This window comes from Columba livia, chromosome 2, assembly GCF_036013475.1.
Source record: "Columba livia isolate bColLiv1 breed racing homer chromosome 2, bColLiv1.pat.W.v2, whole genome shotgun sequence".
Taxonomy (NCBI): domain Eukaryota; kingdom Metazoa; phylum Chordata; class Aves; order Columbiformes; family Columbidae; genus Columba; species Columba livia.
Window position 1 is genome coordinate 41,523,511 of NC_088603.1, and position 17,895 is coordinate 41,541,405.

General features: G+C 39.1%; 1 protein-coding gene across 9 annotated transcripts in view; it reads left to right on the plus strand.

The window, feature by feature from the left end:
• The window catches only part of RARB (retinoic acid receptor beta), a 329,788-nt gene that overhangs the window by 41,056 nt on the left and 270,837 nt on the right, over nt 1-17,895 (plus strand). The window lies entirely within an intron of this gene.

Consider the following 17,895-nt stretch of genomic DNA (forward strand, 5'->3'; position numbering starts at 1 on the left):
AATTGCATTGTATATCTGTAAGGATAGTATGGACTACCAGATGCTAGAATCAAACCAAATAGATGCTACATTATTTTTTATTGACAATACCAAAATTAAATTTGTTGAAAAATATAATTTTTTGACTTTTTTTTTTCCTCATCCAGAAATAAGCTAATTATTTTTTTCCTGCAAAGTTGTCTTTTTGGTGCTGTGCAATAAATGATGAGTGCAATACAGAAAGTTGAAGGCTGAAGGTTGTAGAGGCTTGGGAGCATAGCTGAGAAAGGGCTTCTGCAACTCAGAGAGGTTTGGGAGCTTGAGAGGAAGATGGCAGTAAGAGTTTAAAGATTTGGTCATCATAGGGTAAGGGTGTCAAACTCATTTTCACCAGGGGCCACATCAGCCTCGCATTTGCCTTCAAAGGGCCGAATGTAATTTTGGGACTGTAGAAATTTAGGAGTCGGTCAATTACTCACTGTAGAAATCTAGGAGTAGTTAGATTTCTACAGTCCCAAAGTTACATTCAGCCCTTTGAAGGCAACCGTGAGGCTGATGTGGCCCCCGGCAAAAATGAGTTTGACACCCCTGTTTTAGGGGGATGTTTGTGAGAAAAGGAGTCAAATGCTTTAATCACCCAGGAGACAGTGAATGAATACTTTTCTCTCTTTTTTCTTTTTTTCTTTTTTTTTTTTTTTTAATGAGGATTAATTTTTTTATTAGATGGTAGTGCCTGTTTTCCTTTATTCGCTTTTCCTTTTCAGGTTTTTTCCCACCGAGCTTCCCTCCCTCTCTCCCTCCTCTCTGCTGCTTCTCGCTGGAGCCTGAATGGCTCTAACAGTAAATGGCCATTTGATGAGTCTTTCCTCACCATCCCCCCATCTCTGATTTGCCAGGGGGTGCTCTCGAGATGGGTGCTACCCCTCTCCTCTGAGCAGAGTTTCAGATAGACTCAGGAGTTCTCAATGCCCACGGACAAAGGATGTATTTACCAAGAACATGGGGAGGTTGTGCCAGCTTATTTTAGACTTATCTTAAAAGTGATTTAGTCAAGGTAGTCCAAAAACCCTGCCTGGAGATTCTCCCTACATCTTATTTAAATATAATTTAAACTGGTAGGTCATCAATATAAAACTGCATTTATTTATAACATTTATGTGTTTATGTATTGACATATTTATGTTAATAAATTATATTAATGTCTAGGTATTTCTTTATCAGTTTCTGTAGATCAGTGGAATGCACACAGCGGATATAGGGCTGCATTTTTAAATCTGTAACAAGGGTGTCAGAAGTTTTTGATAACCCCTTTTTTTTACACTTACTGTGTCTGCATAAGAAAATGGTATCAAACCTGAAGCAGTTTGTTTTCTGATTGTTTGAATCCTTATGGTCTTTGCTTTGGCATCAATTTTGATGTGTTCTGTAAACACTTCTCAGTAATGTAAGGATGTGTAAGTGTATAGCTGGCTTACTGCATCAAGGTTTTAGAAACTGTTCTCAGATTGCTCTTAGTCATTTATGAATTTTAAAGACTATAGTGTTGGTATATGCGTTAGTGTTATGTAAAACATATGCATATTAAATGCAATGTGACTATATTTTGCCTTTTCTGAAGTAATTTAGAATAAATAAAAGCACTTGCAACTGAACAGTTGAATGTTCTGGTGGAGGAGAACCAGAAAGCATGTTATTGTGAAAAATGCATGATAGTGATTGAACCTTGTGCATCCCTTACCTCAGTGGGTTACTTGTTTAGTTTAAAAGGTCAAATAAATTAAAAAGACAAATTAATGTTAACATGTTGATGAACTACTTACTGACTTTAATTGTAACTGTAAAAACAGATACCCCAAGGCAGATTTAAGCAGCAGCAACTAACATTGTTATGATAGCCTCAGGAAGCAAGTGTAACAGACAGGATGTTTTGTAATAAAACTGTAAAACAATTAAAATAGCAGCACAAAGCATGCTGCTTTTTAGCCTGTCCAGAGGAAAGGGCTGTGAAGGGAGTGTCAGCCAGTCACAGCATCACAGTTGTTATAAATTGCCATCTACTTTTGGAAGGGGCAAAAGATGGATAACAAAGTCGACAAGTAAATACATGCTACATAAATATGCATAAATCCATTACCATCTGCCACATTGTCCAATTTGACTGGGTTGTCTTTCTGTGTCTACCACATAAATCAGTTTAAAGCAGTTTCCCTCAAGCAATATTTTCTGTAATGAATGGGTGAAAGATCTACATTCTTGGGTTGTGACTGTAGTTCTGGTATATAATATAGAAAATACCATATCTACCATTTTATCAAAAAAATAAAGCTGTAGTCAAAAGATTTATTCAACTGTGCAGCTACTAAACTTTGCATTAGTCTTTGGAAGCCAAGCCAGGAAGTTAAATTATCAGGCTTTTTGCTTGGCTAGGAATTTTTAGTGGTTTGTTTTATACAATCTCTACTGCAGACAGTAAGTAAAGATTAGAAATACCAGTCTGTAAATGTACTGCGTTTGTATCCCAGCATTATTATAATCTTAAATAATAATTTTTCATAAAGTTTCATTCCTTGCTTGGTAAGAAAACATAGCTCATAGTGCTGCTGTTTATTCTTTGTGTCATCGCTGTTATATGTCTCAGTTTAGGTCCAAGTAATTTTATTTTTCTGTCCTGTGTATGTATAGCACACTTGCATTTAATCTTCTGTCCAGATGTGGCCTCTGTCTCTTTAGATTCAGTTTGTACAGTTTTCCTACATCCTGTTCTGGATTTCTCCTAATAGCTATGACTGTAGAATCACTGTGCTCTGCTCTGTGTTCATCTGGCCTTCGTTTCTTTTACACAGAGGCAGCTTTACACTGTTCTGGCAATGAAAAGGGGCCCCAGTGAGAATGGGACTCAAGACCCAGCTGGCTTGTCTTATTTTTTATGACTTACCGAGTAGGTTGCACCAGGATAGATAAAAGCTGTTTGTTTATTTTATTTTTTTTAATGCAAGAAGAAAGTATTAAAATTTCTTTGTTTGCTTGTTTATTTGTGGATTAAGTCTCTAAAATAAAAATTGTGAGTCTTTTTTATGTGCACTTATGGTTGGTTTTTGGTTGGTTTTGGTTGGCTTCTTTTCTACTCCCTTCCCAGTTTAGAGATTTGTAATTACTACTGGAAGAATTTATAGTCCTTTGATTAAGAGTATGTGTTAAGACTTTACATCAAGATATTCTTTCTGGTGAGAGGTTTTACTCTTAAAATGCTCATTTGTGTTGGAAATAGGCAAATTTGGGTTTTCATTGGCATTCTTACACAGAAACTGGCCTGTGTTTGTATATGAAACAATCTGATAACCTATCTTCTCTCTGCAAATATTTGCCTCTGGTAAGCGAAAGGTCAGAAATCTAAAATGTCTGTCAGGATACTTCTGTGGAGATTTGTAAATCACTTAAGTATTTTTAAATCTATATAGTTAGGTGTCCTTTAGTAGGTATAGAAATCTAACTTTGGATTTCTGTTTTTTAAGAATCACAGGTTTGCGTTGTATGAAAGTTCCAATAATTTTACTAGTGTGTTGCATGTCAAAGTAATTTATAAGTAGTACTGAAATAATTTTTTTTTATATGGTAAACATTTTGTAGTGTTAGGAAAATAGCTTCTATCCAAAACACATCTTCACCCCTTAATGTAGCAGAAAATTTACATTAAAACTACAAATGAATCCGCTTGGGAAAAAGTGTGCAAGAGTGGGATTCGGTTTCACTTCAAATTAGCTGTCTAAAAATTAAGCATCATATATATGCTAGTTGTCCAGCCTTTCAGCTCAGTCATGGAAGCAAAGGAGCCCTATAGAGAAGAAGTCAACTCATCTAAAGAAAAGTGTCCAATAAAGGTGAGGTACATTTCCCTTGGGAGGGCAGGCTGGATGTGTTGGCTGGGGAGGGAACCTACACTTTCTGGCTAACTTGTAGTTTTCTAGGGCTGAATTGAGTGAATCCCATCCTAAATTATATGAGCTTCAATATTTCACAGAATCACAGTATCACAGTATGTTTGGGATTGGAAGGGACCTCGAAAGATCATCTAGTCCAATCCCCCTGCTGGAGCAGGAACACCTAGATGAGGTTACACAGGAAGGTGTCCAGGCAGGTTTTGAATGTCTCCAGAGTAGGAGACTCCACAACCCCCCATGGCAGCCTGTTCCAGTGCTCTGTCACCCTCACTGAGAAGAAGTTTCTTCTCAAATTTAAGTGGAACCTTTTGTGTTCCAGTTTGTACCCATTACCCCGTGTCCTATCATTGGTTGAATACATATTTTTTGGGTGTAGCAGTGCATAATGTGATACTTTTTGTACCTCATTAATTATAAATAAAATCTAGATTTTTAATTAAAGTATTATCCTACAGTATGCTAATTTTCAGGCGGGTTTTGTACAGCTGCAATATGATTGAAAGTAAAGGGTCCTTTAAAAAAAAGACAAAACCCCCACCTATTTGCACATCTTAAGTTTTCGTATCTTCCTCATTGACCGATACATCAAATAATAGACGAAAGTATAAAGGTTTGTTTGAGAAAGTCCCTTTTCCAATCTAAACCTACTCTTCCATCAGTTCTGCCTGTTGGCTGCTTTCCTTTGAGCGCATTTCGTGTGTGTTCGGAGGACAGAAGATAGTCTGGCAAATACATATCAAGGCAGGAAACCTTCTATTTCCAGATCTGCCCAGGCTTCCTGTACGACTGAGGAACTGATCCTGCTAACCGGAGCTGGAAAAAAGGGAGGAGGGAAAACAAAACAAAAACCAACAACTCGTTTTCATTTCTTAAGTTTTTAATGCAGTATTTTTGCCACCAGTTGTCTTGTTTGTGAGATCTAATGCTTACCTGACTAGCAGGATTTTAAGAAGGAGGATTTTCTGACCAGCCTCAGGTTCTCTCCTGCAGGATGCTGTATGCGTGTACAAAATAGCTTTTAACTGTTACTGCACTATTAATCCTCAAGCAAGACTCAAGGAAATTTGTGCAGGGTACCAGCCTCTGAAATGATCTTGCTACCTGGCCTTGATAACGAAGTAAAGAGATGAAACCCTCTTTAGAAATTAGGTAATTCGTTATTATTTTCGAGCAGCGGTGGCAGGAAATGGGAAGAAAACAGTTGCTGTGAAAACAATTTGAATGTTACTCAAGACAAATAAAAGACTGAGGCGGTGGCTGACCTCTCCTGACAAACAGCTGGAGCCAAAAATGGCCATGGAGTTGTCGCTTAAGGACTTAATGGAGGAGATCTTTCAAATCAAAGAAACAGTAAACAAGGTAGATGGAGCTTTTACAGAGGTTAAAATTGAGATAGCTCAAATGAAAGCCAGGCAAAATGAAATTAAAGAAAAGGTGAATCAACAGCTCCGCGTGTGTGAAGATGAATTGCTTACGTTAAAAGAGACTTCTAATCAAATCAGGTTTCTGGAATGATCTTTGAAGAATCAGGAGCATAAAAGGAGGAAAATCGAATTTGAGACTGGGTACCTAGAAAAGGCTTGAAGGGCATCACCCAGGGGGAGGTTTTGAAAATATTGCTCTGGAGCTGATAAAAGTGAACACTGAGTGAGGCCTCTGAAGTGGAAAGGTTACACCTGAGCATCCTCCCGGGTCCCCGGTAGACGTCAGCCCCTCGTATCGGAAATGTTGGGCTCGGCTTGCGTATAGCAGATGATAGCGATAAAGCTTCCTGCTGTTAGTTTTTTCAGATCACTCTCACTAGTCCTTAGCTGGGCGCAGGCTATCTGCCACTGACGGTTTTACAGCCTCCCTGGATGTGGGGCCTGATTTATGGCACCCTGGTGTAAATGGGGGTAGGTTATTGCATGACAATACGGCAATAACGGGATGAACCAGTCAGACTGTCCGTGGGCTCAGGGAGGCACCTTGTCCCACCACGAACAAATGCAAAGACCTTGTATTTTGCAAAACTGTGCTCACTTCTAAAATGCTGTGACCTATTTAGGAATTATTGTGGTAGGCTAGATTAGCTATATGTTGTTTTGAGAAATACTGGAAGAGATTATCCAGGAGGATATTCTTCTAGTAGTTCCCCATTTTGGTACTGATTCTCCCTGTGTGGTGAAATATGGAGCAGACAAGGAAGAATGAGTGTCTGTGGTGCCTGATTATTCACTGATGGGACCCTGCATCAGTAAAAAGATTAGGGATACTCTTGATGGTTAAGCTGGGATTGCGGTCAGGCAGCTAAACGTAACATGAGTTTCCTCTAGAGTTGAGCCTCAGTTGCTTAGTTTGTGACTAAGTAGGACAAATAGAAAAAAATAAGAAAGAAAACAATAACTCCTTGCAACTCTGCAGAAGAGAAACCTGTTTGAAATACCTAGGAAAGAAGATGGTGGGGTGAAAACTTAAAATCAAGGTGAAAATAAGTCTGCATCAGTGGTGTTGCTTGTCTTAAACTAACCACCAGTTGCCACCCTATTAAGGATACCTTAATGAGAACGGTAGAGTAGTTCAGCTTAATGCTAGTAATTTGTTTGTCCTAGGTGATTTCTGAATGTATGCAGAAATGATCATTATTCCTTTTATGACTCATTTCCTTTTTAATATTTTCTCAATTTTTTTTCTGGCATTTACAGCAGTGATTTTTTTCTTACTATTCTGCCAGTTTCAGCTAAAGTGAGTGAATTGATTTAGAAAACAGTAAGTAGTGATTCAGACTTCCAGTCACAGTAATAAAAATGTTTTGTTAACTTGTTTTTCGTTTTTGTTTTAATCTTTGCTCTTAATGATTCATGTAGAAATATCTATCACAGACTCTCCTGTATAAAATCTCTAACCGTCTAATTTTTAGATTTTTTTTTTAATTTTCTTTTTTCAGCCCAGCAATAGCAAACAAATATTGCACACACAAATCAGAAGTTTGGTTTGACTGCAGTTTTCGGGTGCTGACATGTATAAAACATTCCAGTTTCTTGATGCTGACTAGTCACGGGCAGCTAGGTTGGGATCTTGGGCAAGGTAAGTATTTTTGCCATTGAGAAGAGAAAGTGCTCAGGTGGCAAGGAATGCTGAACAGTGCTGGAGACAAAGGAGCAAGCTCTGAGCTGGTACTTTCCCTGTTTCATGGGCTTTTTGGCTCGCTAGTGTATCTTCCTACAAACTAGTCAGAATAATGAGACTGGTTAGTGCCATTGTTGAACATGATCCTAATGAGAAGGATTTTTCCCACTGGATCAAACTGAAAGTGTAGCTTGGGGATTTAACAGTTGGGAGATCCGTTGTTAGCAGATGTGCCGATCTGAATAGCTGAGTGAGAGCTTACTCCTTATTTACAGAAACCCAGTCAGTCAGTTTGGTTAAAATAAAGGTTGTAAATGTCTTTTCCTGGAGATTCTGAATTGCATTGTTAGTGGACTGATGTGTTGTGTAGCAATGGTCTCAAAGAATTTGAGCGAGACATCAGAACTTTCCTTTCAGCATCATCTTGTAAGAAGGTAGCTCTGAAGGTGAACTGTAGTGAATTCAAACTGTGAGAACAAATAAAATAGTCTTCAAATATTTGTGTAGATTGCTTTGTTTCAGTGAAGAGCTACAAAGCGTTCTGTGGGTTTGGGAAACGCGCTAAAATGCTGTGCTTACACAACCAAAAACTTCAGAAAAGTCACTCTCCTAAAAGGGTCACAGAAAAGGTCAGTGCACTTCTAGGCCTGCATTTGCAGGATGGTCTTGTCATAGAGTATTTTTCTGTTTATACCTTTCCCTCTGCTCTTACTTGCAGCGGATGCAGTCTCCTGAGTGCCTTGAAAGTCAACTTCAATCAAAATGTTTTTCTTTGCAGTTAATTGGCTTCCAGGTTCATGTTCCATCTTACCCCAGAAATAGATTTAGGTGCATCTTTCTTAATTTACAGGTTTCTGGAGAGGTTCCCTAGGTGAAGTACTGGAAGAAACTTCTATTGTTCAGACACTTCTGAAAATAAAATACCAGAGTAGGATCTTGACTGTAACAGATAAAACAAGATTATGTGCTTGATAGGTAGAAATTTGCCAATTTGGTTCCACTCTAAGCTTGCAGAGAAGTTATCTTATACCTGTCTGTCTATCTATATAGCTATAGATGTGTGTGAGAGTGTATATAAAGCTAGACTGAATGTATATTTATATTACATGGTTTTTAATGACAGTAGACACTACGGCTGTACTTAAATCCTGGGAAATCTGGTAGCTGTGGTAGCTGAGAGGATAAGAGGCCAGGTGATGTTAGGCACCTTTGCTTTTTCTTTTTACTTGTCATTGTGAGAACAGCAACTCTGCAATGTTCAGATCTTTTCATCAACAAATAAAACGTTTTTTTTTTCTTAACTTCAATAAATTGTATTCAAATGGTATTACTGTACTGTTAGCTGTTTCAATTACTCATATTCTGTAGCATTTAGGGAGGTTTTTTTATAGTAGCCTTGCCCTGGTGTGATGGCTAGATGTGCTTTTGAAATGGAATCTGCTGGTTTCGTTCCATGACGCAGTGGTGCCCTGAGGTAGGCACATTGTTGAACAGGGATCTCCTCTGCATTCATCACCAGTGGTGTGAAGAAAACCTTGTCACGAGTAACTCAAATGTCCTCAGTCCAGGAACCCCTGACAGCCCCCTCAGCTCTCTGTGGAAAATGTAGGAGTTACCTGACAGCCCTTAAGAAGAGGGAGCAGTCGCTTACTTGATGTAAATGAGTTAATTTCCAACGGATGTATGAGTGTAGGTTCTCTAGGTTGGTGGAGGAGCTAAGAGGCTATTGAAGCTGCCATGTCACATTTGTCCCAGCTGCTGCGGTCAGAAGAGCTTCTCAAATCTGGATGTAGTTCCAGTGGATGCTGTTCTTCCAAAGCAATTTCCTCGTTTTCACCCATATTTACCAATCAGTGCTTATGTAAGGACAGCATATCTCCAAGAAACTGGGTATGGTGCCATTCATTTTTGTGTTCTTTTTTTTTGGTACAACTGACTCATTTTGTGGCCCAACTCATAATGGGCAGGAGATATTTTCTAAATTATATTTAGTATAGTGTTCCTGTGCAATGTGTGTGTAATCTTCAACTTCATTGAATCCTTTATTTTTTTCTCCTTCCCAACAGAGTGCTGCAAAATGACAGCTCCAGGAACAGACAAATTTGTTGTATTTTGGTATTATGAACTTTCAAGGAAAAGTCAGTATGTGCTTGTGCTGGGAGATGTCCCTGCTTTATATCTTATGCCAAGATATACAGAAACACTTTTAAGAATGGACACTGTAGAAATATAGGTAAAAGAACACTGGCACCAGGAAATGATTGAATGATTGCTGTTGATTGTTGCTGTTTTAAGTAGATGGTCTAATTTTGTTCAAATGCAGATGAATTGCCCATTTTATTCAAGATAAAGTAGGTGGATTTAAAATACAAAACATTAAAAAGTCTTTTACAGTATTGCATGGTATCTAACTGAATAGTAGAGACCTCTCAAAGCAGACAGGAATTTGTTTATCTGTCTTTTTTTTCAAGCAGATTTTGTTTGTGTTTCATTTTCAAAGTGGCACTGTAATTTTTTTTGGTTTTTATGAGTCCCGTTTTCCAGTATGGCACCATCGCTAGATACTTTGTAGATACAACAGCTGGGTTAATTAAATAGATATGTCACAGCACTGAAGCCAGTGCCTGCTGCCATTGTACACAGGCAGCCAAGAGCTGCAGCAAACAGGGGCTCGCAGAAGCGCTAGCGATGCAATACCAGCTGTAGTAAAAAAAACAAGCTATGGTATGAAAAATAGTAGGACAAAAAATGATGCTTTGTATGCGCTAATTGCAAGTAAGTGTAAAATAGGTGAAATGTGCATTCATGATATCATAAACCAGTTATTATTGATTATGATAAATCAATAAACTGCATTTGAGATAAATGTTAGCAATCTCAGTATGGAATTTATGGAAGCTTTTCTTTCCCTGTAGCCCTGCAGTGTGCTCCCTCCCTTTTTTATTTTTCTTTTTTTTGTTTGTTTTTTTTTTTCTCCCCACCAATACTGATATGTCTTAACATGTGGTCTTTTAACATTTTCATAAAGGAGTTTGTTGTCTCTAGTGTGTCTGGACCAAATTTGGAGACATCATCCTTGTGAGTTTCCTTACACTCCATAGCTCCTACTCCATCTCTGAAACACTGATAAATGCTGCTGTGTGCTTCACATCTGCTCTGTTTTCTTAAGAGTGGCTGTGTTTCAGTGACTTCCAGAATGTTCCTTTTATATGTGTTACCTGTTTGCACAAGGTTCAGATTGGCTATAACTGCTGAGGACAGAATGTTCTTCTGCGACTTTGGCTCATTGCAGACCCAGCAAAGTCGAAGTGCTGTACCTGAGGAGATGAGGTCATCTCAATGAGTATGATGGAAATTGTTAATGCGTTGCAGATTTTTTTCACATAAAAGGATCAAAGCTCCATCTACAGCTGCTGGGAGGGCTACTAAGGCCAGCAGCAAAAGCTGAACCTCCTAAAAGGATGGATACGGAGCAAATCCCAACACCAGCAACCCTGTGCTTTGGAGGCTGACTGGCAGGTTTCCAAGGAGCAGATGGTGCCAGCAACATTTTGTTGTTTGTTTGCAAACGACTTGGAGTGTTGCAGAGCGAAGGCAGTGTGGGGCTCGTCCAAATGGCAGTGCTGCCCTGGCAGAAAACAGGAAGAGTCGTGGCTGCTGGAGAGTGGTGGCTGCTAAATTACACCTCGAAAATAATTCCTGGCACTTGCTGGATGAACTAGTATTGACTGGTTTGTCTTAGAAAGTAATGAAAGAGCTATATAAACATCATTAATTCTGCAATAAATTGCTCTGACTTGTATACTAATAGGGAACTATTATTTTAAAATCAAACACTATTCTGCATGATATGGGCCTTCTCGAAACGTGTGGAGCAGTCAAAACAGCAGATCTCCAGATACTTTTGAGAATCTCTATATAAACATATGAAAAGCCAAATTGGAAATCTGATTGCTGAGACTTGTTAGCTATCGGGCTGCACGGGCTGGCAAAAACCATCTTTTATTTTATGAAGTCCTCAAATTCCTGTTTCGATTTTGTAATTTAAAAAGCAAACACTAAAATAATGACCAAGGTCTCCGTTCTGCAAGCTCGCAGACATGTGAGTGGCTATCTGCACATATGAGATGTTGTGTTTGTACCTTTGGGAAGAGAGGGTTGCCCTTGTAGAAGGCAATGGGGTACCTGGAAGGAGGGAGGTGGAAGTCAGGTGGTGGCTTCATGCAGGGTTCCTCCTCACTGAAATCTACATCCACTTAACCATTGTCTTGGCAACAGCCTGTTCCAGGGCTCTCTTCTCTGCCTTCAGAAACCTGGGGAACCATGGTTAGGATGTCTGCACTGTGTTTGCACCGTGGTGGCTGCAGGGTTGGGTACTCCTCAAGGCAAGAGTCCTCTGCTCATGCCCTGCTCAGCTTCTGTTTGGAAATAGGTGCATTCAAAGTCACTAAGGATGTTGAAGGATTTTGGGTAGTTGGGCACAAAAGAGTTAATCTCAACATATGGCATAGATGAACAGAGGCTGAGATTTGGGGGGTTTTGGTGTTTTTTTTTGGGGGGAATACTGTAAGTCATGAGGGAATTTGGACCTAGAGGCTAAGAAGATAGTACTAATAGTTTTAATTTTGTCAACTATGGCTGGCTAACTCACTGTTAACTCTTCACAAAGTAACCAGATTTCAGAAGTACTGAGTAGGATTTGGAGAGCATCTGGCATAATGTGGCTGTGCTGCCTTAGGTGGTCAGCTTAGCCAGTCTGTGCCCTAAGCTTACAAGCAAATACCAGAACCAGTTAAAATACATACCCAGAGTAAGTTTTTGGTGCTCTTTGAGAAGTGGCTGAGATACAACAGTAGAGGGGTCTGGGCAGGACAACAGACCAACTGACCCAGCGGCCTCATGGGGGTCCAGTGGCTGTGAAATGGTTGGTGACAAAGAACCAGTAGCTGCAAGTCATGACTCTTTGGGGTGTTTTTCAAACTGTGTATGATGGGAAGCAGAGGCTGCTATGTAAGCATTCTTTTATCAGACTTTTCATACAATGTATTGGTTTTGTGCAAGGTCACTATATCCATGGTAATTACAGCTCTCAGCTGACTCACTGTCATGTGTTCATTTATATATCACTCATTTGATATTGTATATGGAAGCAATTAAAAACAAAACAAAACACCTTCACTACAAAAATACATACACTCACCTTCATCAGTTTTGAGATGCTCTCTAATCCTGTTGCTCTGAGTTTTGTCTTTTACCCAATGTTCCATTGCCCTATCTCTTCCTCACATTTTTACCCATGGTTGTCATACTTAAAATTAAATTGTACACTCTGCAAAAGTGACTGTTTTGCAAAGCAACCTTTAGAAAATTATTCCAAATTGTAATTAGTAGCTATAAAAAACAAGGAGGAGTAAGAATAGCAAGCAGAATCATCCATGCAGAGAGATGAAATTTTGAAGACCATGATGTGGGCTGTAGGTGCGTGGTTTTCCTCTTTTCCTACCTGTTTTACATTCAGTGAAAAATCATGGTGATCCTGTAAAAAGCTGAGGCAGATTGCGCCATCTTTTCTGTGGGAAGAGCCAAGGTAGAGACAACAACCCTGAGCTTCCAAGGAGTAAGACTATTTCAAGACTCCCACTTCTGACTCTTGTGGTGGCCTATTCCCACGTGCTATAGACAAAAAAAAATGATATGCTTTAATTCAATGTAATGAATTTTTAACATTGACCAATTATGATTGCTTTTTCCAAGAAGCTAAGGAGTCTTTGGCTGTCTCCTACCCTCACAACTGTTTTAATGAAAGATGCCCTTGAGTTTCTTTGACATTAGACACAGCTTGTGATTATATGAAGTTAGGGTGAGGGGAGACAGAAAGAGGAGAGGCAGGTGATTTATATCTCTCAGCAATTTCTATTTGTGGAATTGGAGAGCATTTTACATTAAAATATTCTAACTTTTTTTTATTGCTGTTGTAGGTGCTGTAGGTTTCACTAGACTTCAAGTTTATATATATGTATTTTTTCCTCACTCTCAGTTCAGATCTGTAGCAAATTTGAGTGCACTGTCCTACACGTTATACTGAATTGTGTCTTTGGTGATGTGACACAGCCTGAGATTATTCAGTGTGACAACACTTAACCTAACATAATTCAGTTCAGTGCACTGAGAAGTAGAATGATAGAATGTTGTGAGTTTTTTTCCCTAGGATGGTTACCTATCCGTTGTCACTCTAGTTGCTGCAGATTATCTGATAGGAACATAAGAATATAGGAGTTGCCATACCAGATCAAACCAGTGGTCCATCTAAGTCACTGCCTTTTCTCTTGAGACAGGCTGGAGCTGGGTATTTCAGACAAAAGTGTAGAAAACCCTACGATAAACTTTGAAATGTCTTTCACATTATAGTATTTTCTTTTTAATCCTGTCAATTAGAGTTTGGTCTGTGCTGTGTAGCAAAAGGACTTAAATCCCTTGTGTTTCCTAAATCCCCTCTGATGTAACACTTCATTTTCATGTTCTCTGTCTAAATCTTGTCTGAATCCTGCTGCGCTTTTGATGTCAGTGTAGTGTGCTAGCAGTGCATTCCACATATTAATTCTATGTTATAAATAGGAACATCTAATGTATCTTGTCTTGTTTCTTAAACCTCAAACGTGCCTTCTATTAGATATCTTTCAGCTAAAAGGATTCCCATCAGTATTTCCAGTCCCTACCCTGCAGGACTTTTCCGTTGCCTGTAATCATTCTAACAGTTTTTTATATTTATACCTCACACTTGTCAAAAGAATAGATCACAATATTTCACATAAAGAGTACACAGTTGTCTTATATAGTAGCAACACTGTTTTTTTGTAATGTTTTAATGTTAGCATGAAGAATTAAGGGGAAAAGAGAGATACTTAGAGTCAGAATTATCTTTTAAATGTTTTATTTCAGATATGTGAAAATGGTGCCAGAATCATTACAGCAATGAGAGATTGATCCTAAAATGTATGTCAAGCACAGACAGTGATAGTAAGAGCTCCTTTCACTTCAATGGCCTTTTTTGCCTTTTAAGCTAGTATTTTTGTAGTTTATTTTTTGCACTCCTTAGCTCAAGACTTTATTTCTTCTTGTTCTTAATCAACCCAAATAAGAGAATTGAAGTTATACTTAAGGTAGACCTAACTACTAGTTTGCTTCTTCAGTTAGCTCAGCAACCATAATTGCGAGGGTGTTGGTTTTTTTTCTTTTAAATATAAAAATCCTTACTTTTATCTTTTGATGTTCCCTCCATCCAATTGTTTTCAAGGAATATAGCTCTCTAAATTTTTTTTGTTCCTTTTTCCTTCCTCTTCCCCCTCTTCTCACATGTATCATGAACTTACTTTATTTTTTTACTTGCCTTTTTTTTTTTTTTAATTAATCAAGAACTCATAATTATGAAAGCAGCCAGCACAGTCTAACATGGCTGGTACTCATTTGCATGTAGGTTGAAATGCATACGTGAGCATCTGGGGATCACAGCAACGCCCTCTCCTGTGGCTTCAATCTGCTAATTGCCAGTAGTGCCACTCGACAGCAGCTGGACCTGTGTGGGAGCCCTTAGACTCCTTGCACACACTCAGCACTGTCCGTGCCATAAGGACTAAAGTAGAATAGATGTAGTAGCAGTATGCAGACTTCTAACAGAAATGTTTTTTTTCACAATGAACTGCGATGGTTTCAGCTGTTGGGGGTAAATGCTTTCTTTTGTAACTTGATGTTTGACCTGTAAATCTGATCGCAACTTTGCTGGGTTCTTTTTCTACAAAACTGGCAGGCTCCACTGTCCACTTCCTTAGGCTCTAAAATAAATAATGAAAACTACCATAAACACAGGATTTTATATTGATTTTCTGGAGCTTAAGATAATCTGAGGCCTTCAGAGATCAGTATCCTTTACTGTGTCATACACATATGTATGCTGTAGCTATAAAAATAAATAACTGAAGCTCTTTAAGGCCTAGTTTGTGAAAAAGATGAAACATTTATTGGCCACTATATTTTGAACATTGTATTTCTGAAGCTGAATTTGATGCTTTGTGTCCCATAAAATAAAAATGATGAGATTGAAGTCTGTAATCAAAAGAAAAGGGCTCAATGTGTCACTGTTGCTAGAATACGAGTGGCTGTTTGAACCGAGGTTTACTTCTAATATACTTCTATATATTTTTAATGGTAACTAATGAATCAAAAGTTGAGCGGCCTTGGAAATGAGTTATTTATCAGATTTTTGTTTCCCTTTTGGTGCTGCACGCTGCATCTCCTGGATCCCTCTAGTTGAGGCTGTTTCTAAGATGTGGTTTGTGCTTCAGTCTCTTCCCCATTGAGCACTTTGCATCTCTTTAGCGAATACCAGGGTAGGGTTCAGGGACATTAATTTTAAACTTTTCACATCAACAGATGTGTGAAAGACCTGCAGGAATAAAACAAAGCTGATTTTTGTTTCGTTATGAACATCTGGGTGCTGGGCAGGGGGGGTTTCCCTGGCCTGACCCATCCCACCAGGTGCCGCTGTGAGGCAGCAATGCCTGGAGCCAGCAAGGAAACCCAGAGATAGACAGGCCCCAAACTCCTGATTAATACAAATAAAAAGGCAAAGGAAATTGCAGCCTGCACCCTGTGACCTAACCAAGCCATTGCAAGTCATCAAGGAAGCCTTGATGAATCACGAGCAGTCTCCTAAATATCAGAGGGCTATATGGCTCTGCAGAATATTGTACGACCGCGATACAGATTTCTATGGTGTGACCGTATTACAGCATCAATTTGAAAGGAGAAGGGAAGGAAGCTTAGGAGTCAAGCCACAGAAATAAAAGTGATTCAGAGGGAAGTGGCTCAGCAGCACGCAGCCAGCTTTGCCTCTCCAAGAGCGTGATCTCTGCCAACAGACCTGTCTGCACAGCACAGAGGAGCCGTCGGTTCTCTGCCTGCCCTGAGCATGGTGGTCTCCATTACTCAACAAGCGTTGCTGGTGGCACCCCAGAAATGGCATTTTGGCAGGAAAGAAAGTGCGTGAGGCAAAATCACAATGTAAATGGAGAGTGAGCTCTCTGTCTGCCACCCAAATGGAATCAGTTGCATTGTGGGTTAGGTAACCTACGTTACTCCTGCCTGTGGATCCTCCAAGTTTCCGAGTGGTGCAGCAGGAGTAGATTGTTTCACACTGCTTAGAACAGTGTGTATGTACTAAGCGTGGGAGGGAAGCCCTCAGTGCTGGATTTAAATGGCCAAATAACAGGAGAAAAAGATTATGGTGATAGATGTCTTTTAAAAGTTGGCTATTATATTTGGCTGATGAATTGCTGGTTTGTTACACTACTTTTTCAAGAAAATGCTCTCGAATAAAATAATAAGAAATAAGACAATATCATTGGTCAGTTATTAGTGGATCCTAATTCAGTAACAGGGGTTGAGTCTTCATACTTCCTCACAGATGCATGCTTCAGCTTCTTTCTGTTCCTGGAGATTCTGAAAAGTAGCAAATTCCTACTAGGGGGGACAACAGGTTTTGGGCAAAACCTCTCAGCTTCCCCAGCATTTGACTCTGTATCCCACCCAGGCAGGTGTCAAGATATAGTATCCCCTTTTTCTTTCTCTTGCGTAAGTCTTATTTCCTACCCTTGTCAAAAATAGTATGTCCAGCACTTTGCTTTGTCTTTTCATCAAAATTGATAATGATGAGAGGCCTCCCCAGCTTACTATGCACATGATTAGTAGGAGAACCAAACCTTCAGAGATGATGATATAAGAACTTGGTGTGATTTGCCAGCTGGACTCAAGGTATGGTGCGTTGTTGTTGAGCTGTGTGTGTGTGTATAATTCTTTTTGTATTTTTATCACAGCATTCTGCTGCAATTCTTGAAAGAACAGGAAGGTGTGATGCAAAGTGAATTGAACCCAAACTTCAGAAAGATCAATTGGTGATGGCATGGTTGAATTCATTCCTCCTTGATACAGGCACAAAGCACCTGAAATGTTGCTTCTGTTGAGATGGAGGCAGTTGTAGGAACAATGCTTGCTAACTCCTGTTTTCAAGGCTGGTGTTGTCTTCCCCAAACTATTGAGAAATGGGGGAGGCACGACAGAGCCCTTGGAAGCCTATTTCGGGGGATCTGTTAGAGTAAATACTTCTCAGGTGTAATTAGAAGGCCTTACAGGATGTACTTATTTATATGATCTAAGAAAGAAATAAAAAGTAGTTGTTGTCTTCCAAAATGAGTTATGCAGACTAGCTAATAGAAGCATCTTCAGAAATTACTTGCTTAACAAATGCCAGCAAATTTATTCTATTTTAATTTATTCTGGATTATTTCAAATTTTAGAGAGTCTTGTGTATGAGGGGGTAATACTCAGTCCCAATGTTATTTTCTTGCATCATTTTTATTTAGAATTGTACATATTAATGTGTAGCCTGCACTATCATATGTGCCAGACAGTTTCACTTGAGGCTGCAAGCCTGCGTGTTACATCTCTTCTGGCAATTATATTTGAAACACTATATTTTGACAAAATTATTCATGATGTACAGCCCTATCAATATAACCCTAGCTGCCTGAGTGTAAGCAGTTTGCATTCATGGAGTTGGAAGGTCTAACGTAGTATAAGTAGTTGGATTGTTGAATGGTTGATACAGGGATATTTGGGTTGACTGGGATATTTGGGCCAGACCTTCTTTTGACTGACATAATACAATATTTCAGATCATTGCTTTTGAAGACTTGCGTTTCAGTAGGCACACTGTACGTGAAAACATGTGCAGTATACATCAATGGCTTAACTCTTAATAGTAAACCTTGTTAAACTTTATCCTGGAAACGTGACAGTAGAAGCTGGCTAAAGTTAA